The 25,976-nt window shown below is 38.9% G+C and overlaps 1 protein-coding gene and 1 long non-coding RNA gene across 3 annotated transcripts in view; one reads left to right on the top strand and one right to left on the bottom strand.

Moving 5' to 3' along the window:
* STAG1 (stromal antigen 1) overlaps positions 1 to 380 on the bottom strand; it is a 422,258-nt gene extending 421,878 nt beyond the window's left edge. For both annotated transcript variants that reach the window (XM_029940222.1, XM_029940221.1), the window contains exon 1: positions 175 to 380. The gene's annotated coding sequence lies outside the window, so the exon portion shown is untranslated. The remainder of the gene's footprint in view (positions 1 to 174) is intronic.
* A 241-nt stretch (positions 381 to 621) lies between these two features.
* On the top strand, positions 622 to 25,899 carry LOC115292832. The gene is made up of 5 exons (XR_003909162.1): positions 622 to 878; positions 3,680 to 3,831; positions 9,218 to 9,323; positions 16,464 to 16,547; positions 25,872 to 25,899. It is a non-coding gene; the product is annotated as an uncharacterized LOC115292832 (long non-coding RNA).
* Positions 25,900 to 25,976: the final 77 nt, after the last annotated feature.

The raw sequence follows: 25,976 nt of genomic DNA, 5'->3' as shown, positions 1-25,976 counted from the left end.
CCTCCCTCCCCCGCGCGGGGCCCGCTCCCGGCCCGCCCGCTCCTCGCTCGCGCTCTCTCGCTCTCTCGCTCTCGCCCGGCCTCCATCTTGGATCCGCGCTTCCAGCCCCCGCGCCGCTGCCGCCGCATTCCCCCTTTCCCGCCCCCCGCCGCCGTCGCCGCCGCCCGCACTCACCTCAGCTGCCCATCCGGGCGCCGCCGGCCGACGACCTAGTTTCCCCCCAAAAGTCTCCGGTGTGTTATTCCCGATGTGGGGGGGTTGTTACGGGGTGGTCGCCGGGGGTTCGGGAGCGGGGGCCGCGCCTTCAACGGAGCTGCAATCCTAACCCGCCATCTGGTGGCATTTTCCACACGCCAATGGCGCCGCTGCAGACTTGGGTCCGGACCGCCCTCTGCTGGCCGCGGCGCTTACTGCCTAGCTGACGGGACGGGCCTGCCCGGAAAGGGGAGGGAGCTGAGGCGCGAGCTGGGGACCGTGGCGGGGACGCGCTCAAACGCTTTCCTGTGGGGTTTGCGCGCACGCGCACCAGTGGGGCGGGAAACGTGGCCGCTGCGTGGAGACCCCGCCCCCGCGCAGAGCGGTAGCCTAGCTCAGCCAATCGCAATCGGTGGATACCTCTTGGTGAGGGCGGTGGACGGTTCTTGGGCTGCCCGAGGCTGGCGGAAAGACGGCCACGGTGGCGCCTGCGCGCCCTGCTAGCCGAGTTGCCGCCCGCCATTTTTGGAGCTTTTCTGAGACCTGGGAGGGAGACCCGCCCCCGGCCGGTTCACTAAGGCTCCTCCTCAAGTCGCGAGACTGGCGCTTTCTTGCAGCCGTATCTGACTTGTCCTGTCTCCACACCACGTCCGGGAAGCGCTCTGCGGAAATCGGGAGTGAAGGTGCCAAGCCCTTCACCCGCTTCTCCTGAGTTTAACGAGGGCCCTTCACCCGCCTCTCCTGGGTTTAGCGAGGGCCTTTGAGCTTGGCATTGTATTAGCTACTTACTGTTGACTGTTCGGAAGGCGCTTTCGCGAGCGAGGGTGAAAAGGTTTTGAGAACTGTTTAGGCCCTCCCTTGCCGATCTAGATGCTACAGTGCCGGCCCCAGACCGTTTGGCGTCGTCCCTGCCTCTGTAAAGTAGATCCTCTCTGTAGTGCCGGCTTTGCATAAGGCGGCAGCATTGGCTAGTTAGTGAAAAGGGAATGTAGGTAGACTGGGAAAATACAGCCTCAGCTTTGGATATACGAATTCTCTTCCCACAGCGTAGGACAACTCTCAGTGGCTCTGAAATGAACGTGAGTGGTGGCTCCTACCTTTCACCTGCTCACAACTTTTCAATACAAGAGTGAATCCTCAATCTCCCTGGTCGCCAGCCCCATTCATGGCAATTCTTTATTGCTAGAGCCAGCTCTGTTTTATATTGCATCAGATCCTTTAGTCTTCAGACCCAGTCTCCAGTAAATTACCCCTATTGGCTGGTTTCTTTCCCAAAGGTCACAAAGTGTGTGGCTGTTTCACTGGAGGAAGTCACAATCGACCTGGTGGTGTATGAATTCGTGACTGGACTCCCATTTATAATTTATTTTTCAACTAATCTCTGGTTGACTTCTTATAGTCTCCTCAAAGACTCTCCACCTTTCCTTGTTATTAAAGGTGCCAGTCCCAAGCCATACTAATAGATAACTTCATTTTGTTTCCTGGAATCAAAGCTCTGGAATTCCCAATTCTGGTTTAATATTCTCTCCATCTTAAAATATCTGTAGTCACTTTCTGTTCATGATCTCAAAAATTCTCATCACATCAACCTGTTCTACCCTTCTCTCCAAAGCCAGTCCTCCCTGGACTATGAATGCCATCCATCCCTTCCTAATTCCTTCCGCCAATACTTTCTTAAGGTCTTATATCTTTAGGTCCTTATCCACCAATTTCTTTTCTGCTTTTCACACAGTTTCCATTGTCTTTTTAAAAATTGGAGTGCTACTATTCTCTCTAGTAAATATACTATCAACCTTCCTTTCACTGTCACATTTCTGAAAGGAAGTCATCACCACCTCCATTTACACTTTACTCCTTAGCTTGTATTAGACTTTGTAACAGCAAAATGAAATTACACTTTAAGGTCAACAAAGTTCTAATTTCCAACCATTTTCTCATTCCTCATTTTCTTGCCATACCAATTCCTACCCTCTCCTAAAGCCCTATTTCCCTTTATTTTAAGACAATTCCTGTTATCTACAACCCACCTGGTTTACTGGTCTTATTCCTTTGCCAGCTCCTTCTCTTTCTTCCATCCAATAATTCAACTCCTAGCTCTCTGTCTTTCTCTACTATTTTCTTTCACTTGGGAAGTCTCCCAAAATAGGGGTGCCTGGATGGCTCAGTAGGTTAAGAGGCCCACTCCTGACTTCAGCTTGGGTCATGATCTCACAGTTCATGGGTTCGAGCCCCACATAGGGGCAGGCTCTGCCCTGATGGTGCAGAACCTGCTTGGGATTCTCTCTCCCGCTCTCTGCCCCTCCCCTGCTGGTACTCTAAATAAATAAATAAATAATCTTTTAAAAATATTTAAAAGTCTCCCAAAATTACTGTTTCTGTTCAAAAGTTAAACATTTAAAATAAAGCATTTTTGGGCACCTGGGTGACTCAGTGGGTTGGGTGTCCATCTTCACCTCAGGTGATAATCTTGCAGTTTGTAGGTTTGAGCCCCACATCAAGCTTTGTGCTGACAGGTCAGAACCTGGAACCTGCTCCAAATTCTGTGTCTCCCAATTTCTTGCTATTTCTCTGCCCCTCCCCTGCTCATGCTCTGTCTCTCTCTGTCTCAAAATTAAATAAACATTTAAAAAAATTTTTTTGAAATAATGCATTTTTCTTATTGAAATTTCCTAATTTCCCTTATTAGCCTTGTAATCTCAGTGTAGTAATTAAGAACAAGGACTCCGGAACCATGCTGCTCTCGAAAGCTGTATGATCCTAGACAAATCTCTTTGTGCCTCACTTGCCACAGGTGTTAGAAATAACCTGTGGCAAGTGCTACAAGTATTAAACAAATTAACAATTATATAGAAATATCATTGGTGTTATTGCAGTGTTGTTTTTATCTTGCTAAGAACTTTTTCTCTATTCCTTGGATATTAATCCAAGGAAATGGCTGATCAACTTTCTGAGTTTAGAGAAATCTAAACTTTTCCTTATTTTGCCCTCTCACTTAACTCAATAGTGAAGCTGGTATTTGTAAATAATTACCTAGTCTCCTAGGTTGTGAATTGTAGGGCTAGTCTTGACTCTTTTCCTTCAAAATAGCTGAACTCCCATGATACTGTTATTCAGATCTCTGGCTTGTTTTCCCACTGCTTTTATCCTTATTCAAGGCTGTCCCTCCCCACCAACTCCAATTGTCTTACATGTAAGAATTATAATAGCCTTCTAAAAAGTCTGTGTCTTTCATTTACCACCCTTTTTAAAAATGGACAAAAGTTTTCTATGATTCCTAGTTCACAAAATATAATCAAAAATGCTTAATGATATTCAAGAAATGCCTTGATCTTTTCCCAAATTCTCTCTATTTTCTTATTAATTCTTCAAATTAGTTGATTTAGTCTGAAAAATCGTAAGTGTAAGCAAAGAGTAGATATATTTAAAGCTTAGCTATTTGGTAAAATAAAGTAATAGGTATCATAATGAGTTGACTTTGTTACAGAATCGCACATTTCCCAGGATCCTCTGCTTTTGTGAAATTCTTAATCAAAATTCCAAAGTTCTTGGCAAAGATTTTCAAATACCACAATTTTCAAGAACAGCTTCAAGCCATTTTGTATGAGCAAAATATTAAAAAGGATATCTGACACTAGTGTGAGTAGGAACTAAGAATTCCTATCTATATCTGTGTGTGTGTGTGTGTGTGTGTGTGTGTGTGTGTGTGAGAAAGAGAGAGAGAGAGAGAGAGAGAGAGAGAACGAGACCCGGGAGGGAGAGGGAAAGAGAATCTTAAGGAGGCTCCATGCCCAGTGCTGAGCCCTACATGGGGCTCTATCCCACCACCCAGGGATCATGACCTGAGCCAAAATCCAGTCAGATGCTTAAACAACTGAGCCATCCAGATTCCTCAGGAGCTAAGGATTCTTAAATATTATTTAGCATAGGGAATAAAGTATCCATAGAACAACCATTTGCGTATTCCACATGTCTTGGAATTCTATCTCATTGTTCATTTCAATTGATCTGAAATGAGCCCTTCCCAACTTTGAAGATTCACCTTGATAAGTTAGACGTCTAGAGAATAAGACACATACCCATTACACTTTTTTTCATGTTTGTTTATTTTGAGAGAGAGAGCTCAACCACATGTGTTGGGGAGGGACAGAGAGAGAGAGAGAGAGAGAGAGAGAGAGAGAGAGAGAATTCCAAGCAGGCTCCTCAGTGTCAGCACAGAGCCCGACTGAGGGCTTGATCTGTCATGAACTGTGAGATCATGACCTGAACCAAAATCAAGAGTCAGATGTTAAACCTACTGAGCCACCCAGTTTCCCTGTTGTACTCATTACACTTTTATTTCAAATCAATTTCGTGTCCATCCTGGTACAAAAATAGACATTTAAGGGGCACCTGGGTGACTCAGTTGGTTAAGTGTTCCAACTTTTGGTTTCAGTTCAGGTCATGATCTCACAGTTTCATGTGTTCAGGCCTCATGTAGGGCTCCATGCTGATGGTGTGAAGGTTGCTTGGGATTCTCTGTCTCCCTCTCTGCCCCTCCCCTGCCTGTGCTGTCAATGTCTCTCTCAAAATAAATGAATAAATTTTTTAAAAATGTTTAGTCTGGGTTCCCTGGGGTGGCTCAGTCAGTTAAGCATCTGACTTCAGCTCAGGTCGTGATCTCACAGTTTGTGGGTTTGAACCCCACATCGCATTCCCTCCCAACAGCTCAGAACCTGGAGCCTGCTTCAGATACTGTGTCTCCCTCTCTCTGCCCTTCCCTCACTCAACTCTGTCTCTCTCTGTCTCAAAAATGAATAAACGTAAAAAAAATTTAATCTTGAAGATATTTAACATATATTTAAAATTGCATTTAAAGAGTTATACATCAAGGTATTATAAATGTAATACAAATGCATTGAAGAATAAACAGTTAACGTTTATTAACCAATAATGTGAAGGACTTTGCCTTATAACACAAAGAGCCAGTTTGTGACTAGACAGCAAAGTTACTTTAAAAGTATCCGTTTTTTTCCTCTCTGAATAATTTTAGCATGAAGAAGATTTCAAAATTATTCCATTGACTTTAGAATTCTGCTTAAAGTGAGAGATGTTCAGCCAGTTTATTTTCATAATGATAAGAATGGTATCCTTTCACAGAAACCTTTTCTTATTTTAATCACTTTGTGTTTTTAGAGCACCTTTAGGCATAACAAAATCTAGAGGAAGATATGGAGATTTCCCATATACCCCCTGCCCACACATGCATAGCCTCCTTCTCTATTGTCAACATTACTCACCAGAATGATACATTTGTTACCAAAGATGAACCTATGTTCATAAATCATAATCACCCAAAGTCCATAATTTACCTTAGGGTTTACATTCTGTAGGGTTGGACAAATGTATAAATGATAATTTTCATCATTATAATAACATACTAATATTTTCATTATCCACAAATATTCTGTACAATTCTCTGTATATTCATCCCTCCTCCCTCACCCCTGCCAACCACTAATCATTTTAATGTCTCCATAATTTTGGCTCTCCCAGAATGTCATGTAATTGTAATAACAGTATGTAGCCTTTCAGATTGGCTTCTTTTCACTTGGTAATATGCATTTAAGCTTCTTTGCCTTTTCACGCCATGATAGCTCATGTTTTTCAGTGCTGAATAATAATCCGTTGTCTTGTTATATGTACTACAGTTTATTCATTCATCTATTGAGGAACATCTTGGTTGCTTCTAAGTTCTGGAAATTATGAATAAAGCTGCTGTAAGCATTCCTATGCAGGTTTTTTGTGAGCATAAGTTTTCAACTCATTTGGGTAAATACCAAGAAGCGTAATTGCTGGGTCATATGTTAAGAGTATATTGGGTCATATGTTAAGAGTATATTTTGTTTTGTAAGAAACTGCCAAATTGTCTTCCAAAGTGAGCTGAACCATTTTACATCCCCAACAGTATTGGAAGAAAGTTCCTGTTGCTCCACATTGTTCTCAGCATTTGGTATTGTCAGTGTTCCAGATTTTGGCCATTCTAATGGGTGGGTGGTGGGATCTTTTTGTTGTTTCAATTTGCTTTTACCTACATATGATGTAGAGCATCTTTTCATATGCTTATTTGCCCTGTATATGCTCTTTGGCGAGATTCTCTTAAGATTTTTGGCCCATTTTTTAATTTGGGTTGTTTGTTTTCTTACTGTTGCATTTTAAAAATTGTTTGTAGGAACACCTGAGCGGCTTTGTCAGTTAGGCATCCAACTCTAGATTTCAGCTCAGGTTGTAATATTATGGTTCCTCAGTTCTAGCCCCATTTTGGGCTCCACACTGACAGTACGGAGTCTGCTTCAGATTCCCTCTCCCTCTCTCTCTCTCTCTGCCCCTATCCCACTTATACTCACTCTCTCTTTCTCAAAATAAATAAGTAAACTTAAAATATTTTTAATAAAAAAATCCGTTATCGGATATGTCTTTTGCAAATATTTTCTCACACTTTATGGCTTGTCTTCTAATTCTTTTGACATTGTCTTTTGCGCAGAACTTTGTAATCTTAATGAAGTCCAACTTATTGAAAATTTCTTTCATGGGTTGTATTTTTGGTGTTGTATCGAAAAAGACATCACCATAACCAACGTCATCTAGATTTTCTCCTATGTTATTATCTAGGAGATTTATAATTTTTCATTTTACATTTAGGTCTGTGATCCATTTTGAGTTAATTTTTTGTGAAGGATATAAGATCTTTGTCTAGATTTTTATTTATTTATTGCCTGTGGATGTCCATTTATTCCAGCATCATGTATTGAAAAGACTGCCTTTTCTCTATTTTGCCACCTTTGTTCCCTTGTCAAAGACCAGTTGACTATATTTATGGGGTTTATTTCTGGACTTCCTATTCTTGTCCACTGATCTATCTATTCTTTTGCCAATATTACGCTGTCTTGGTTACTGTAGCTTAATAGTAAGTCAGGTAGCCACAGTCCTTTAGCTTTGTTCTCCTTTAATATTGTGCCAGCTCTTCTGGGTCTTTTGTTTCTACATATAAACTTTATTCTTTTTTTAACTGAAGTATAATTAACATACAGTGTTATATTAGTTTCAGGTATACAATACAATGATTCACCAATTCTGTACATTACTCAGTGCTTATCAAGATAAATGTACTCTTGATCCCCTTAATCTATTTCACCCTTTCCCCACCCTGCTTCTTCATATAAAATTTAAAATCAGTTTGTTGATATCCATAAAATAACTTTCTGAGATTTTAATTTGAATTGCATCTATCTATAGGTCATGTTGGGAAGAACTGACATCATGATGTTGGTTTTTCCTATTCATTAACATGGACTATCTCTCCATTTATGTAGTTCTTCTCTGATTGCATTCATCAGAGTTTTGCAGTTTTTCTCATATAGATCTTATAAGAAAGAGCTTTTCAAAGTCACATGTTATGCATGATTTTTCCACTCACCACCCCTTTTACAGAGTTCTAGGTGTATCTATTAGATATTTAGAACAAAGAGGTCTCCTGATTATGCTTTCTCCCTCTTCTCTTTCACTACTTCCACAAAGCACATGAATGTCTGTAGCATAGTATTTTAGGGATTATTAGCACTGTCTCATTTTACTCTCCCAAAATAGAATATTCTTCTTTTGCATTTTTGCTTGGTTATAGGACAATTGCTATTGCTAGACATTTGCAAAAATCAGAAACGGTTTCCCTTTCTTTCCTACTCTTGCAATTAAGTTGTGCTGCCAACTGTTGGTAATAATGTGTCATGCCTAACTATAAGAGCAACCCATGGTTTTTCCATTCCTTTTTTAATACTAAAAACACAGGTCCTTCTAAACATGAGCAGTCAATTACCAAATTTGGTAATAAGAGGGATGAAAATACTTGCCTTTTCAGAATCATTAACCTAGTTGCAGGTAAAGCCCTTTCCCCCCAAAATGGAGGCCAGAACTACTCAGACACTGAAGAAATCTCATAAGCAGAAAGCTAAAATTAGTGTAGATAGGAGCTAAGGGTTCTTATATATTCCTTATGGTAAACAATATCAGTAGAACAACCATTTGCTTACTCCAAGTTTCTGAGTGTCCTTGTTATTGTTTATTTTAAAAGATCTGGAATGAAGGCTTACCCACTTTAGGGAGTCATCCTTGGTAGGATAGATGTATAAAATATTGTTTCCATGGGCACCTGAGTGTCTTAGCCAGAAGAATGTATAACTCTTGATCTTGTGAGTTTGAGCCCCACATTGGATATAGAAATTACTTAATTAAATAAAACTTTAATAAATATATTGTTTCCATATAAACAAACAAAAAAATAGCACCTACTTTTTCCAAGTCAAGGAAATGCACACATGGCAACAAATAAAAGGAAACAAATTAAATTGTAACATAAATAACACAAAATAACAAATAACCAATAACACAAAAGAATTTATGATGAAAAGCAACAAATATCATAACACTTTTTACTGGATATAAAAATGTTTTTGTTTGTGATTACTTAAGTATTTCTAAATATGCTCAGGGGCGCCTGGGTGGCTCAGTCAGTTAAGCGTCTGGCTTCAGCACAGGTCATGATCACGCAGTTTGTGGGTTCAAGCCCTGCGTCGGCCTCTGTACTGACAGCTAGCTCAGAGCCTGGAGCCTGCTTTGAATTCTGTATCTCCTTTCTCTCTGACCCTCCTCTGTTTGCAGTCTCTCTCTGTCTCTCAAAAATAAAAAACATTAAAAAATTAAAAATAAATATGCTCATATCAGCTCTACACAATATCTAATGACACCCTGTTATAAAAGATAAGAATTATGCTAATATTATTTCTCCAACATTTAAAGTTACATTAATTTTAGCTCTTTGGTTGGTTATCTTTACAACTTTTAATGATATACTGTAAAACTCTAGATAATATTTCAACCTGAAGTAGATACTATTTCCACACTCCAATTTTGATACTGCCATTCTTCCTTCTCACCTTACACTCACCTCCCTTAAACATAATCATTAAGTCTTTTTGTATTCTGTCCATAGGCTGACTCATCAAAGTAACAGCCAATTTCAGGGCTAAGGAGAGTGCCAAGATTGGATTTTCTTCTCTACAAAATTTCTGTCAGAACCACTAGAAAGTCACTCGAAGGTAAGTGTGCAGAACATCAACATCAAATGGATTCCCTTCCCTTACTATCAACTGCCCAAATATTTATGCTTCATATCTGGGCCACAAACTCATATGGCGCTGTTTTTCCTAGAATTTCAAATTGCCTTTTTCCCCACACTGTGTATTTTACCTAATGTGTCATATCAAGTTTTTTCATTTTCCCTACTCTTTTACAGAGATGTTCTCTTTCTTTGGCCTGCTAGTGATTACCCCTAATCACCCAATGAAACTGGCCTTCTGCCTCCACTTAATCTAATTGTTCTTTAACCCTGCTACCCACCTGAGAACTTCCCTTTCCTCTGCTACAAAGTTGGAGCCACTCTTTTTCAGAATCCATGTCTACTTTTTTAGTTTACCTTCTTGGTCTTTTGGAGAACGTCCTTGCTAACTACTTATGAAAGAATGGGAAGGAAACTTTCAGTTTTTAAATATTTGCAAAGATTTTCATTCTGCTGGGTCAGTAGAGCTGGTTTACTATCCCGCAGGACTCTAAAGGCATTGTCTGTATTCTAGTATTCAATTGTACTGAGAAACTGGATGGAAATATAGTCTTATTCTTAATAAATGACTAGTTTCTTAATCCTCTCATCACCACCAGAAGCTTATACACATTTTAATTTACTTTATTTGCTATAAATCATCTCTGGGTTAAAATATTTTATGAGGACACCTGGATAGCTTAGTCAGTTGAGCGTCTGACTCATGATTTTGGCTCAAATCCTGATCCCAGAGTCATAAGACTGAGCCCCATGCTGTGCTCCACTCTGGGTGTGGATCCTGCTTGGGATTCTCTCTTTCTCGTGCACGCTCGCTCTCTCTCTCTCTCTCTCTCTCTCTCTCTCTTCCTCCCTTTGCCGCTCCCCTGCTCGCTCTTTCTCAATAAAATAAAATAAAATAGAATGTTTTATGAAAACCTATTGAAATCACTTCCTATAATCTTTTAGTGCATGTTTTTTAATAATCAAGTTATTTCTAAAAAAGAACTTTTTAATATAAATATCATATGCATGCAAACTAATTAAAAAAGTATAAGTTACTTGCCTTGCCTTTTCCCTTGACATCTTAGTTCTCCTTTCCAGAGGCAGCCACTGTTATCCATTTCCAGAAGCTTTTAGACTTTCTCTTTAATCTGAGTGTTATGACATTTCCAGGGATAAAAATTTAATAACAAGCTATCAGGATCAAAAATGCAGATTTTTCTCACTGAATCAATGTAAGCAAGACTATGAATGTCTTCTGTCAATGACATCTATGTAGACATTTATTGGGAATCTACTAGTATAAATGGCAGATACTTTGTGTGTGTGGTTTTTGTTTGTGTTTTGAGTTTTTTGTTTGGTTAGAGCTTTTTTAAGGTGTGATTGACATATACTAAGCTGCGCATATTCAAAGTGTATGATTTAATGAGCAATGACATAATAGGTGTATAAACCTATAGAGCCATCACCACAGTCAGGATAGTAAATACACTCATCAACTCCAAAAGTTGTAATTCATCTCCCCTGCTTCACTTATTCATTCTATCCCCAGGCAGTCACAGCTCTGTTTTCTGTCTTCTAGTCTGCTTTCTGTCACTATGGGCTAATTGCATGTTCTAGATGCTTTCATAAATGGAATAATACCATATGCACTTTTTTGTCTTATTTCTTTACTCAGCATAATTGAGATTTGACCATGTTGATGCATACATCAATTATTTATTCCATTTTAGTGCTGCTATAGGTATTGTATGATTATATTACAATTTATCCATTTGCCTGCTGATGGATATTTTGTACATATTTTTTTGTGTGTTATAGTAAACCTGCTGGATAGTCAGACACTGTGATTATGTTGTACTGAATTTGGTGTTTAGGTAAAGTATAGTAAGGCTGTCTTTAGAGCAAGGGCCAGTAATTCAAATGCCTACAGGACCCAGACAGATAACATAAGTAAGTAGAGGGAAGGGGCAAAACTTGATATAATAAAAGCAAGAGTTTAAGCCTTATGGTGAATGACAAACTGACAATTGGGCTCTGTGTGGGGAGCAGTAGAGATTATGACTTATAGGGAAGCTCATACTCAGTCTAAAGCAGGTACCTGCTTCTCATAACCAGCTGGTTGCTGCTATGTTGTCCAGTGTTGCCAAGTTTTCTTTTTTTCTTGTCCCTGGGGGCAGTCACAAATCCAAATTTTATGTAAAGCTTCTTGATTTTTTTTGAATCTTTATTTTTTTAAGAATTCTTATTTTATTTATTTATTTATTTTTGAGCGACAAAGCATGAACAAGGGAGGGGTAGAATGAGAAAGAGACACAGAATCCAAAGCAGGCTCCAGACTCTGAGCTAGTGGTCAGCACAGAGTCTGACATGGGGCTTGAACCCACAAACCGTGAGATCATGACCTGAGCTCAACCCACTGAGCCACCCAGGCACCCCATTATTTTCTAATCTTTAAAATGGCACTATTTTATTCCCATCCCAAGTATGGAAACAAATGGGATATAAGATTCAACAATCAGATAGAAGAAAATAAAAATATTAACTTGAATAAAAATCCTGACATTTGTTTAATTTGGTGCTGAATATATTCTCACTCATTGTATTAATCTCTTTCCTTTTGGTCATGTTTCAAATTTTCATAATAAATACAATTTCTAAAAATGAGCTTGGATAAAGTCAATTAGAGAAAGAGGTTTGGTTTGGCAAATGGGCTTGCTATTGGTCTCCTCATTGTAACCCACAACTGAATATATCACCTTGTCATAGAAGAACTGGACAAACTCGGGCCTTCCCGTGGGATTCAGGCCTGCCTCATTACATTGAGGAACACAGAATTTGTTGAATCCTACTGACAAGCCAGGTAATAAAGAAAGAGAGAAAGGGAGTGAGACAAAGACAGAAACAGAGAAATTCCAGAAAGGGTTTACACTTTCCAGCTTGACTCCTCATAATCTCATCTAGCAGGGAATTCATTCCTACTTCCCTGGGGAGAGAGACACTGAGTACTTCTCATTCTTTTTCTTCATGGAGAATGAAAATTCTCTCCCCTCTATGGAAACAGAAGGAGTGAGAGGTTTAAATGCTTCACGCCTTTGATGAACATTGTGATACACTGTCTAGATCCCTTCCAATAAGGATTTGTCCCGGGAACTGGGAGTACTGTTGACAGAGTCTCTGGTATCTTCAGGATTGCTACAATTGCATAAAGCTACATTGCTGGAGTTTAGGCCCCCTCCCATGTTGTCCCACATTCAATTGCTGAACGAAGTTGGGGCATAAGAACCTGACCATGTTAGCCAAACTGAGACAATTCTGAAGGTCCATTCTTTTCTCCTGAGGTCCCAACAGAGCATGCAACTCAGTTTCTCCCTCTGCTCAATCTTGCTTCTTTCCCTCCCTCCCACAACTACTAATCCCAAGGGCACTCCTCAATAAATATCCAGCCTGTTAAATTCTATCTCATAGTCTTATTTCCTAAGAACCCAATGTAGGTGCCAGGACTGAGATCTGAGAAAATAGGCACTAAGATGGGGTTTTGGAGCTTGAGCATTAGCAGCCTATTTGACAATAAGGACCCCTATCACAAGATTACAGTCCAGTTGTTGAAACTTTCATGGGTGCTGAATCAGGTTGGTATACCAGTGGAAGGGTATGTATTAACTGGGATGATGTATCAAGCATTTCAGAAATATGGGGAAAATAGCAACTATAAGAACAATGAAATTGGGTGGTACTGTGGATCCCCCCCAAATTCACATGTTGAAGTCCGAATCTCCAGTGGGATTGTATTTAGAGAGAGAGCGTTTAAGAGGTAATTAAGGTTAAATGAAGTCATATGAGTAGGATCCTGATCTGATAGGGTTAATGATCTTATAAGAGAAACAGAGATCTCTTCTCTCCCTCTCCATTCCTTCTTCCTTTCCATCCTCCTCCTCTCTCTCTCTCTCTCTCTCTCTTCCTCTCACTACCCCTCCCACTCTCTTTCTCCTTCAGTCTCCATGCATGCCAAAGAAAGGCCATGTGAGTACATGCAAGAAAGGCAGCTGTCTGCCTGCCAGGAAGAGAGTTCTAACCAGGAACCAAATTGACCTTTCCCAGAACCATAAGAAATAAATTTGTTCAAGCCCCTCAGTCTATGGTATTTTGTTATAGTAGTCTGAGCTGACTAAAAGAGGTGGCTATTCCTTAGACAGATTGATGTGCTAGAAAAAGATAATGAAAAGCTAAGAGTGATTAATCATCAACTGAAAGTTAAAAGTAAAGACTACAGAGTCTTTTCAGTAGCATACAAAGTAGCTCTCATCTCCTGCAGTGGGAGACTAAAGAATAAACTCAATCATGGTGAACTAAGCTCCAAAGATTAAATTTCTAATCAAGGAAGTATACTAAGCCAAGGTCAAGGCCTTGGGTGGGAAAGAATGGGACTTAACACATTAGATGAGGATGAGGATATTCCCAGGAGTGGCCCAAACTTCCTGGAAGACCTATTCCTTCCCCATTGTTCATAAATGATGAAGAGACCCTCTTTCCATCAAGACAACTAATGACCTCCCTCTCAAGATGTGCTCTTATTATGTCTCCTGTCCAGTAGGCCTTAATGATGTTAAATTTCAGTATGCTGGATATGATAATGGAGGAAAGGAACTATACCCCAAAGGAACCTGAATATCTAGTCAACATGAACTAAGGTTGTATGTATAGGACTGAATTTTGAGGGCATTTTATGAAAAGAAAAGGAACTTAGGTGGAAAACAGAGAAGTTAGATTAGGGGAGCACCTTCCCACTATTCAAGATTTAACATCATAATAAGAATCTCAGGAGGTGGTATGAATTTGCTATTAGGATGGCTTCTAGAAGCATGGAAAAAGTGATGGCCCCATACAAAATGAGGTTTAAATGTCATAGTTGCCATGACAGTGGAAGAAAGAATTTTGAAGATCAGACAACTGGTTATGCTGGAGACCATGTTTTATGTAATGATGAAAACCCCACCAGATGATTCATTTACAGAAGGTCAGGAGGCTGCACCATATATCAAGGACATAAGAAATGTACTGTGAGGGGCACCAGTCTCATTAAAAAGCTAGTGGTGACTTTCTATGAGCCAGATCTGATGGTAAAGGAAGCCATTAAAGAACTGGGTTCAGATAGCAATAGGGATAATAACACCCCAATATTATAAAGGCCAGATTGTGATGTTTAGTGGACAATTATTGTAATATAAAGTCAGAGGAACAATTGGAGGGAAGTGATCCACAAAGAATTATGGAGATAATTAATAGAACATGGTGTCCTGAGGGGAAAAATAGATGGGTAGACTATGAGGGTACTACTCAATTGGTATTATCAGATGAATTAAAAAATATATAGCCAGGAGGCTGAGTCAGTCACCCCAACTAACACATGATTCCTTACCAAGTTTCAAAATGTGAATCTGTTTTTAGACCTGGAGCCTATTAACTGAAGACACTGAATCCCCATTAGGAAGGAACCTGCAACACTATGGCAAATGTACACAGTAATGATTTCCCAGTCTTTCCCCCCAAATTGTTCCAAAACCTTTGTACCTAAGGTCATTTACTCAGACAACTGTGCATTGAGAAAATGGGAATATGTAAATATTTCAGGGACTGTGATCACAGAGTCTGAATTGACACTGATACTTGGAGACCCAAAGACTCATCATGGTCCCCTTGTACATATGGGAGTCAGGTAATCAATGAGGCCTTATCCAAGTCTGGATTACAGTGGTTATAGACCCACATGTTAGTTATTTCCTCAGTCCTCAAATAATAATCAGAAACTATATAATTCATAGTTCGTACCCTTCATTGAGTCCTTGGCCTGTGAAGTAACAGGTATCATAATGGGGAAGGCCAACTAGAAGCTTCTGAAACTGCCCCCTCTCCTAGCCAAAATACAAATAAAAAACAATATTGTTGGGGAGAATGGTGGAAAATAGTGCCACATTTAAAGAGCTAAAGGATGCAAAGGTGGTGAATCCCTATCATTTTTTAAAAAGTTTGTTTATTTTGAGAGAGACAGAGTGTGTGTGCACACTGTGCATGCCTGAGGGGGAGAGGGGAAGGAGTAGAGAGAGAGAAAGAGAGAATCCCAAGCAGGCTCTGTGCTATCAGCATGAAGCCCCACGTAGGTCTCATTCTCACAACTGTGAGGTCGTGACCTGAGCTGATAACAAGAGTCAGACACTTAACCAACTGAGCTACCCAAGCACCCCAAGAATCCCTATCATTTTTATTCACTGGTCTGACACTGCAAAAACCATTGCTTTTGGAGAAATATACAAGATGTGGTGTCATTGTTAGAAGAGAGTAACAAGGACACAGGTACATGCTATGTGATCTTTAAACTGACTAGTATATTCTTTTCCATCTATCTCAGAAAGGAGAATCAGAAACAGTTCTCATTGACATGGAATGGATAATAGTATACATTTACATTTCTGCCCCAGGGCTATGTTAATTGTTTCAACCTTAGTAATAATATAGTTGTCAAGAACTGTGAAAGGTCTGAGATTCGACCCTATTTGCAAGCTAACAAGTCAGTCTGCCACTCTTACGAATGGTAGGCAGAAGACACGAGACTCCCGGGTCAGAAACAGGAGATTTTATTGTCCACAGCACAACAAGCAGCATGAAACTTATGTTTGCATTGGTTTTCCTTGTTCCCTGAGTACCATGAGGAAGATGTGGAATAACCTGGATAGACACTGTGCATACAGTGGATTTACATCATGGCTGAGGTACTCTGCTCTTTTATCAAACAGTCTTCCCAGTGTTTCCCCAGAGGGAGACATAATTTTTATTATACTGACAATAAATAAAGCTGTCTTCTGTTCTGAAGAAAGAAGCCACCTCCACCTCTATCTTCGAAGTCTGTTCACTATACAAACATTCTTGAAAAGATAGCCCAGAACAAAAGCTGTTGGTGTCTGCCTGCAAGATGTGCAGAAATGTAAGAGATCCATGGTAAATTGTCCATATTAAATTGAGCTCTGCAGGTTTGGAGGTACAGGTCTCTAAAGGGAGCACAATTTTACCAAGGAACATAACAGGACTTCCACCGAGCTACAAGGTATGGCTGCCAACCTGAGCTCTTTGTGTTCTTTGAGTCCAGGGACCAACAGGCAAAAAAAGGAGTCACCATTCTGGCATAAGAAGGTTGTACACAGAGGCATGGAGGAATATGTTTGGCATTCAGGTAATACAACTAGATACCTCTTGGTGTACCTTTGTTCGATTTTGACCATTAATGGACAGGTATGGCACTCTCAGCCCAAGACCAGCATGGTGACCAGGCATTTGTACCCTTCAAGGATGATGGTCTAGGTCATGTTGCCAGGTAAGCCACTGAGACCAGAAAGAGTAATAGCTGAGGGGAAGGGGAATCTAGAATGGAGAGACCCAAAGGGAGATAATGAGTATCAGTTGTAGCTCTCAGACTAGCTGCTAAGCCAGGAATTGTAGTTTGTTCCGTCAAACTTCTTTTTTTTTTTAAGTTTCCCACAGATAAAGAGGCCTACCCTAATCATAGTGTTGCTGCTCCCAGAACATATATGAAGAAATGTATCTGAATAGAACAAAGGGTAGACTGGTGGATATTGACCATCATATGCTGCCCACATTCCTCTTTTTCTTTTTTTAAATGTTATTGATTTATTTTGAGACAGAGAGAAAGTGTGTGTGCATGTATATGTATGTATATGTGGGGGAGGGGTAGAGAGAGAGAGGGATAGAATCCCAAGCAAGGTCCCTGCTGTCAGTGCAGAGCCTGACAGCGCCTGACTGGCAGCTGGGTCTCATGTACTGTGAGATCATGACCTGACCTGAAAACAAGAGTTGAAAGCTTAACCAACTGAGCCACCCAGGCGCTCCTGACCACATCCTGCGTGAGCGAAGAATTTGTTACCCTAACTTTCTAGAAATGCTACTAGCTGCTTCACAGATTGTCTCAGCTTCAGAAAGGCATGTGCCTTTCTGGGATGGCCCATGTCCATGATTGACCATTGCCGTGGTATAAGAAGGCCTGTCCATCTCAGCCCAATTTGGGATAATAACTCTGAGAGGCTCTTTCAGCACCAGAACTTATGAGGCCAGGTGAGGCTCTCATTTGGCTTGCATCCCATTTTAACTTCTCCCCCTGTTCAATTCTGCTTCCTTCTCCTCCCTTTCACAGATGTTGATATGAAGGGCACTCTTTAGTAAATGGCTTGCATGTTAAAATTTATCTCAGAGTCTGCTCAGGAGATATAATCTGAGGCAGCCATTTATAGTATATCCTTATACTAGATTACTGTGTACTTATTAAAAAGATACTATCCCTCTATATTTTCTATTGGCTTGGAAAGAACTATTAAGTTAAATAAAATCAGGTTAATATATATAAGGAAAAAATCTGGATATATATTTTTGGCGTTAACAGTATCTGTGGATAGTGATTTTTCTTTTTCATTTTACAACTTTCCTGTTTCTGAATTTATATACTTAATATATGGTAATTTTATAATCAAAAAGCATAACAAAGGTATTTTCATTTTTGGAAAATCAACTTTATAGTAAATAGACAATCTCTTCCACATCTGGAATGGTGGAATTATTCTGGAAAATAATTTAACATTATATATAAAGACTCTTAATTCCCAATAATTCTACTTTGAAGAATTTATACTAAGAAATTTTAAAATGAAATTAAATAAATTACTAGAATCAAACATGTATAAAGATATTTATTATAGCTTAACTTATATTAGTCAAAAAGAAAAAGATGAACAAGATAAATGATTCACACACATATACACATATGTGTATAAACATGTTTATAGAAATTCAAAATATTCTTTGTTTTCTAATAATATTCATTGACATAAAATATCATAATATAAAAATAATAAGTGGTAGAATTTAATATAGAAGGTTATAGATACAGTTTGATACCAATTTTGACATTATTTGGGGATTATTTCCTATCAAACAATGGCTGGTTATATATATATATACACACACACCTATATATTACATACACAGAGGAAAACACTGGGAGAAAATATATCAAAATGTTAACAGTGGATATTACTGAATATTAGAATTGCAGGTTCTTCTAAACATCTTTATCCTTTTCTAATTAAAAAAAAGTAATATACATGTACATGGTTATAAAAGAAACTCACATTGCCAGAGAAACTAAAACTTTCCTCACATTCTAAATGCCCACATTTCTCTCCAGAGGAACAATTTTTACAGACTTCTTATGTCTGATTCCAGAAATACTTTGTGCCTATATTAGCATAAGTATGTATAATCTCCCTTTTACACTTTTTACATTTCTTAAACAGATGAGAGCATACTATTAACATAGTCCTACATCTTTCTTTTTCTCTAATAACTGAACTTGAGGATTATTTATCTTCATATATTTACAGATGACCCTTGAACAACACAGGATTGAACTATGGGCCCACTTATGTGTGAAGTTTTTACAGTACCATACGATAAATGTTTTTTCTCTTTCTTATGATTTTCTTTTTTTAATTAAAAAAATTTTTAATGTTTATTTATTTTTGAGAAACAAACACAGAGCATGAGTGGCAAAGGGGGAGAGAGAATGAGAGACCCAGAACTCATAGCAGGCTCTGGGCTCTGTACTATCAGCACAGAGCTCAACGTGGGACTCGAACCCACAAACTGTGAGATCATGAACTGAGCCAAAGTCAGATGCTTAACTAACTGAGCCACCCAAGCATCCCTCTTATGATTTTCTTAATAAAATTTTCTCTTCTACTTTGTTGTAAGAGTATAGTATATAATACATGTAATGTACAAAATATGTGTTAACCAACTGTTTATAGTATTAGGCTTCCAGATGATAGTAGGCTATTAGTAGTTAAGTTAGGAAGAATCAAAATTTATATATGAATAGTTGACTGCATGGGAGTTAGATACCCTTAACCTCCATGTTGTTCAAGGGTCAACTGTACTTTCTTTCTAATGGTTGAATAGTAGTTTAATGTATGAGTGTACTATGTGGACACTTAGGTTTTTTTAGTCTTTTGCTGATAAAACATTTTTATATATCCACCTTTTCATGCACATGGAGTACATTTGCAGGATAAATAGATTTGCTAGATCAAAGAGTATATGTATTTTAAATTTGTATCATTAGTTTTAATTGCCCTTTAAGGACAGAGTAACAATTTATATCCACAATCTACAAAAACCAAGCAGTATAAAAAACTAAAAATTCATATGATTTCATTTTTCCTAAAAAACTGAACTGTATGATATAGATAATAAAAGCACTGGAAGAAACTATACAAAACTGTTAATAGTAGATTTGTCAAGGTAATAGAATTATAGGTGATTTTTATTTTCCTCTTTATATGTTAGTGCATGTTCCAAATTTCCCATAGCAAACATAGACTAGTACAAACAGAAAATGAACATATTTTCAAAACTAAATATTTAGTGTTTATACATTTTGATTTATTCATTTCTAGAAACTTCATAGTGTCGCAAATATCATTTTGTATCTTACTTTCTTTTGTATATACAAGGTTATGAAATAATTGCACTTAATTTATCATAACACATCATAAAGGGAGATGACTTATTTAAACACTAATATTGATATTTGAATAATCAAAGAGCTATTAAAATAATTATATCTAATTTTCACTCCTGAAAATATTCTTTACCTTACAACTAAAGCCCTGAATGATTCTTTTAAATGAATGGTCTCTGAGCACATGTGCTGTAAATGGATATCTAGAATTGGAAAGAGATCATGAGACCAAGTCCATAAGGCCTCCCACTACCAAGAGTGAGGCCCAGGGAATCTGCATGTGCCTCCTGAGGCTGAAATGAAAATGGATTACGAGTCCTACAAATTCTCTTCTGACAGAAGGAGGGAAGAATCTGATAAAGGAGCAGTTCCTGTACGTTATGTTTTTATTCATTTAACAAATATATTTGAGTGTCTGTTCTATGTAACACACCATGTTGGGTGTTGGGGAGACAATGATGAATAAGACAGACATAGTTCCTGCCCTCTTAGAAATGTATATTCTGGTAGAAGTAAAAACATTAAACAGCTTATAATATAATACCTGCTTATTTAATAGACAACTAATTCTATAACAACTAGGTATATACTATTCTAACTGTTCTATGTACTGTGAAAAAGTATACAATTCTGTAAATCCAGATAAAGGGGACCCTGACTGGTATGAGAATTCTCAGACAGGCAACTTCAAAGAAGTGGAGCTTTAGCTGGGACCTGAAGAGAATGGGTTGCTTGTAAGTGTTACTTGTGCATATCTTTTCCCAATTGTGTTCTATGATGTCAAGTTGAATTGGGATTTACATCACAGATATTGGCAAATGCTACAATCAGGGATTCTCCCTTACTAAAGCCCTGACAGCCAGTTGTTAAATATTTATTAACACTCAACTGCTACTAATATATTTTGCCAAGGCAAGGATTCAGTTGCAGGGCAGCAGATGCTTTCTATACCTGAAAGGAGAGATAGGATGAGGACAGTGATGGAATTGATTATGTCTCTGAGTGTTTGTTCACTTTACCAACAGCTTTATGAGGGAAAAATATTGACCTAGGTAAGTTCAAGAATGGCTCATGCCCATGAGTGTTCTTTAGAACTACAATCTCTCTTGTGTAGTACTGGGGTTGTCTCTAGATTTTACTTGATCATATAGAGTTCCTACCATGAGTTCAAGTCTGTAAGTAACTTTGTTTCACCCCTGCCTCATCCCAGTTATTCAAACCAACCATTCAGCTATTTGCTGACTGCCTACCCATCCTCTGGGATTATGAAAGTCTGACAAGGAGGATAGTAGGGTGGCTCTTATCTCAAGCATCAGTGGAATTTGTAACCGTTTTGGACTTCTTAGCTTTTGTAGGGAAGAATTGTGTCAATTCCACCCAGAAAGAAGGCCTGCTGCCTACTAGACCTCCTTCAGAAAGATCTTTGGGTATATTAGGCCCCTTTTCCCATTCTCCTTTCATCAACTAATGATGCCAAGGTAGAAGATAGTCTTGCACCTTACTGATACTTGGATCCTTTCCCTAGCCAAGTCTATTTTCTGGGGCTATCTCTGGGCTTTTTCGTGCCTGACTGGATTGCAGATGGCTTTTCACAATGGTCCTGGGTGACACTGCTACCATCTCTATTCAGAAGATATCTTAAGCATCTTGCCAGAGGGTGGGGCTGTCCTAGTAGCTCAGAGTTCAGGCTGGCTTAAAATTTTCAGTTGGCAAGATCATGGCTCCCCTTAAAAGCTCTAGCTATTGCTCTCTTCAGCTTCAGGAGTTTCCCAGGACCTTCCTCCTTCCTAGTGTTTCAAACTGCCCTCTTTTATTTGATGTTTTTCTTCTGCCTGTATCTTTAACATCTTTTTTCTCTCTTTTTGTCTCCTAGTTATTCCTTTAGATAGATTTTGATGATCCATCTATCTGTTAACCTTTTCCCGTTAAAATTTTTTGCTGTGGAGGGGCTCCTGGGTGGCTCAGTTGGTTAAGCGTCCGACTTCAGCTCAGGTCATGATCTCACGGTCTGTGGGTTTGAGCCCCACATCAAGCTGTGTGCTGACAGCTCAGAGCCTGGAGCCTGTTTCCGATTCTGTGTCTCCCTCTCTCTCTTCTCTCCTGCTTGTGTTCTCTCTGTCTACCAAAAAATAAATAAACACTAAAAAATTTTTAAGAAGTTCTATCATGGAAAAATTCAAACATAGATAAATTTTGAGAAAATTGTATAATGCAGAGTTTATCTTCAAGTACCCATGATCCACTTTCAGAATTATTTTATATATACCCTCACACACTTTCCCAACAGATCTGCTTTTAAATGATCAAGAAAATCTGAAACTAAACTCTTTCTAGCTTGAGTACAGATCACAATATGCAAAACTATGTGCTCATCACCTCACCCTTTGTGTACTACTCCCTAGTGAATGGCTCCATTCTCCACCTGAGATGCCAGGTTGACTCCTCTCCTTAGTCTCCCACCATCAGGTTGATCAAGTCCAGTTGGTCCAGTCTCCCCCATACGCTACTCCTCTCTATTGCCCCTGTTACTGTCATGATTCAGTCCTCAGCATCATTTTCTTGGACTAGTCTTCCTACACTCCTGGAAACAGACGCTTGACATTTGGGACACTTCTTAGACAACCAGAATTAGAGGTGTGGTGTGTTTTTTAGTTATCTGTTGCTGCTACCCCAAAACTGGGGTAACTGGCTGGCTCAGTTGGTGGAGCATGTGACTTTTGATCTCGGGGCTGTGAGTTCAAGCCCCATGTTGTAGATTACTTAAAAATAATAAAATTTTAAAAAATTACCTCAATACTTAGTGGCTTCAAATAACACACGTACTGGCTGCAATCATGCTGTTGGCCCAGGGTCTGTGATCTAGAGAATGTAACTTCTAAGCTCACTCAATGATTATTACCAACATTCATGGGCTATTGGATTGAGGGTTCCATTTCCTTCCTGGCTGTTAGCTAAACATTGCCCTCAGTGTCTTGCCACATGGGCCTCTACTACATAGTTGCTTACTTCATAAAAACATTCAAGCCCAGAGGCAATGGAGTCTGCTAGTGGGACAGAGGTTACAATCTTCATAACTTCATAATGATAGTGCCATCCTATTATCTATGCCAAAAAATAAACTGCCTAGGTCTAGCCCACTCTCAAGGGTAGGAAATTATGCAAAAGTATATATACCAGGAATTGGGGATCATTAGGGCCATCCTAGAAGTCTGCCTACCACAATGGGACAAGAGAGATGTTTTCATAATGGCCAGAGAGCAGAAATGAAAAGAAAGCTGAGGCAAGTGGGCAGCTTGTGGTTCCCACATGTCTGGAAAAAAAGAGGTGAAGAGTAGAAAGTTAGAGTAGGAGATTGGTGAACAAGAACAAGCAGCAGAAAGTTCTGCAGTAAAATACAGCACAGAATGTAGTTTACTGTCATTTTTCTTGTCAGTAGAAATATTGGCTGCCAGTTATATTTATATTGAATTTTCAGAGGGAAGCAGAGTTTACATGTCATTAAAACTCAAAAGCATTGCTCAGTTTTTCTTACCTTGCTGACCATTGCTTTTGTCTCCTTCAAGAGCTTTACTTTCCATTGGCCACTTCTGAAATGTAGATGTTGTCTATGGTTGAGAATTGTGCTCTGTCTTTTTTCATACCTCTCATTTCTCTCCCTCACAATTCTTTCACTTTAACACCATTAACAATGCAAGAAGAAAAATTCCAGATCTACCTCATTAGCTCTCACTTCTCCAATGGCCTATTTAAAATATCCAGCTGTTTCCTGGAACATTGCCACCATCATAATCCTCAACTTAATGTGTCTCAAGCCAGAGTCATATTTTTCTCTTAAAACCAATCCTTCAAATAAACACACAGAGGAAATCACTAACCATGGTTAACTGATTAACTGTGGAGTAAGGGATTGAGGTTTCAGAAGGGGGGAGATCCTTACTTTTCATATTAAACTTATCTATGCTATTTTTACTTTTCACATAGAGCACATTTAATATAAAAATAAAATAGGGCACCTGCATGGCTTAGTCAGCTGAGCATCCGACTTCAGCTCAGGTCATGGTCTCACATTTCGTGGGTTGGAGACCTGCATTGGGCTCTGCACTGACAGCTCAGAGGCTGGAGCCTGCTTCCAATTCTGTGTGTCCCTCTCTCTCTGCCACTCTCCTGCTTATGATCTGTCTCTCTCCCTGTCTCTCAAAAATACATAAAAGTTAAAAAAATTAAAGTATATATATAAATAAAACAAAAAGAGATCATATTTTAAACCCAGCCAGCTTTACCTTCTGATTTAAGCTGTTATGTTTCTGGTCATTGTTTCCCATACCTGGTGACCTAGACTCTGTCTTCTCTGTGATTTTCTCTTTTTCAGGGTCTATTCAAGTGTTTAAAGCTTTGAACAGAGGTGTCAGTTCCTACAGTAACAATATTGAGGGGCAATCAGAATGCAAACTAAGAGACTCAGGAAAAAAACACAATAAACCTAATCAGAACAGGCTTTGAGCATGGATATAACACAGAAACTCTTGAAGTAGGCATTGATTTTGATATTGTTATGGTGGAATTTTGTGCTAATCTGTGAGGGGAAAAGACCAGCAAATTAGATAGGCAGTAGAAGTGGGTAGGTCAGCAGGCCATGTGGTGAATTCCTGAGATCAGCAGTAAGGTCAAGGCCTTCACAATGGCAGAGGCAGATTTATTGTGAAATCATTAGAGCTTAGGCTTCAGGGACCCTGACATGCACAGGCCTTTTCCCAGAGTTCCGGGAAGTACCCTAATAGTATGTTTTTATTGAGATATGATTTTGTAAACCGTACAAAAATAAGAGGCTGATTTTCCATTTTTTATTCTCCTATGGCATGCTTCTTGAATTGTGTAGTGTTGGAATGGTCACGAGCATATTTGGGATCTGGTTAAGAGGAAGTTGATTTGGAGAAACACTTAGTTTGAATTTAGTGAAGTGTATTTATATGCTCATCAGTCAATTTCATATGTAGCAGTTTATTACTTGCTGTCCTGGGTTAAAAGTAGTTCCCAAAAATCTCCTATTGCCCAATATGCTGACTCACTTGGCCACATGAATGAAGGCATCAGGTTAGAGGATGTATTATCATATGAAGTTGTTTACAGAATTTGGCAGTAGAAATGTGTGGGTAATGGAAAGATGATTTGAAATATATATATCTGTATGTTAGTCTGGAATATTTTGCCAATCAGTACACATAAACAATTATAAGCAGGTAATTCTATTGTCATCCATGGCTTTGAGGAAAATACCTACTTAGTAATACAACATTTATTATTTTTTTAATTGAATTTCTATGAACTAAAATTTGTCAGAATTTCTGTACTTAACTTTCTGGCTGATTGAATGTTAGATATTGATATAGACAAAGACAATATAAGATGCAAAATATACCACACTACAACTGGAACATTGATAACATACCAATGAGTGAATGACTTTAGTTTAAAAGGTATTGAGGATTAGCCCCTGTGTTAGTTTACTAAAGTTTGCCATAACAAAACACCACAAAGTGAGTGGTTTAAACAACAGAAATTTATTTTCTCACAGTTTGGGGGGCTAAAAGTCCAAGATCAAAGTGTTAGCAAAGTTTTGGGTTTTTCCCCCCCCAAGGTCCATTTCTTTGGCTTGTAGATAGGCATAGACAGAGAAAAAGCATATGACAAAAACCAACACCAGGTCATGATTTAAAAACTCTCAGAACATTATGAATAGAAGGAAACTTCCTTAACTTGATAAAGAACATCTATAAAAAACCTACACAGGGTATTATACTTAAAGGAAACTCAAAGGTTTCCCACTAAGATTAGGAAAAAGGCAAAGATTTTCCTTTCATCACTGGTTTTTGAGATCATATTGGAAGTCCTAGCTAATGCAATAAGACAAGAAAAGGAAATAAAAGACCTGTATCTTTTTTTTTAATGTTTTATTTATTTTTGATACAGAGAGACAGAGCATGAGAGGCAGAGGGGCAGAGAGAGAGAAGGAGACACAGAACTGGAAGCAGGCTCCAGGCTCTGAGCTAGCTGTCAGCACAGAGCCTGATGGGG

Source organism: Suricata suricatta, chromosome 5, assembly GCF_006229205.1.
Source record: "Suricata suricatta isolate VVHF042 chromosome 5, meerkat_22Aug2017_6uvM2_HiC, whole genome shotgun sequence".
NCBI lineage: Eukaryota > Metazoa > Chordata > Mammalia > Carnivora > Herpestidae > Suricata > Suricata suricatta.
Note: the sequence above shows the minus strand (reverse complement) of the source record. Positions and strands in the feature narration are given on the sequence as shown.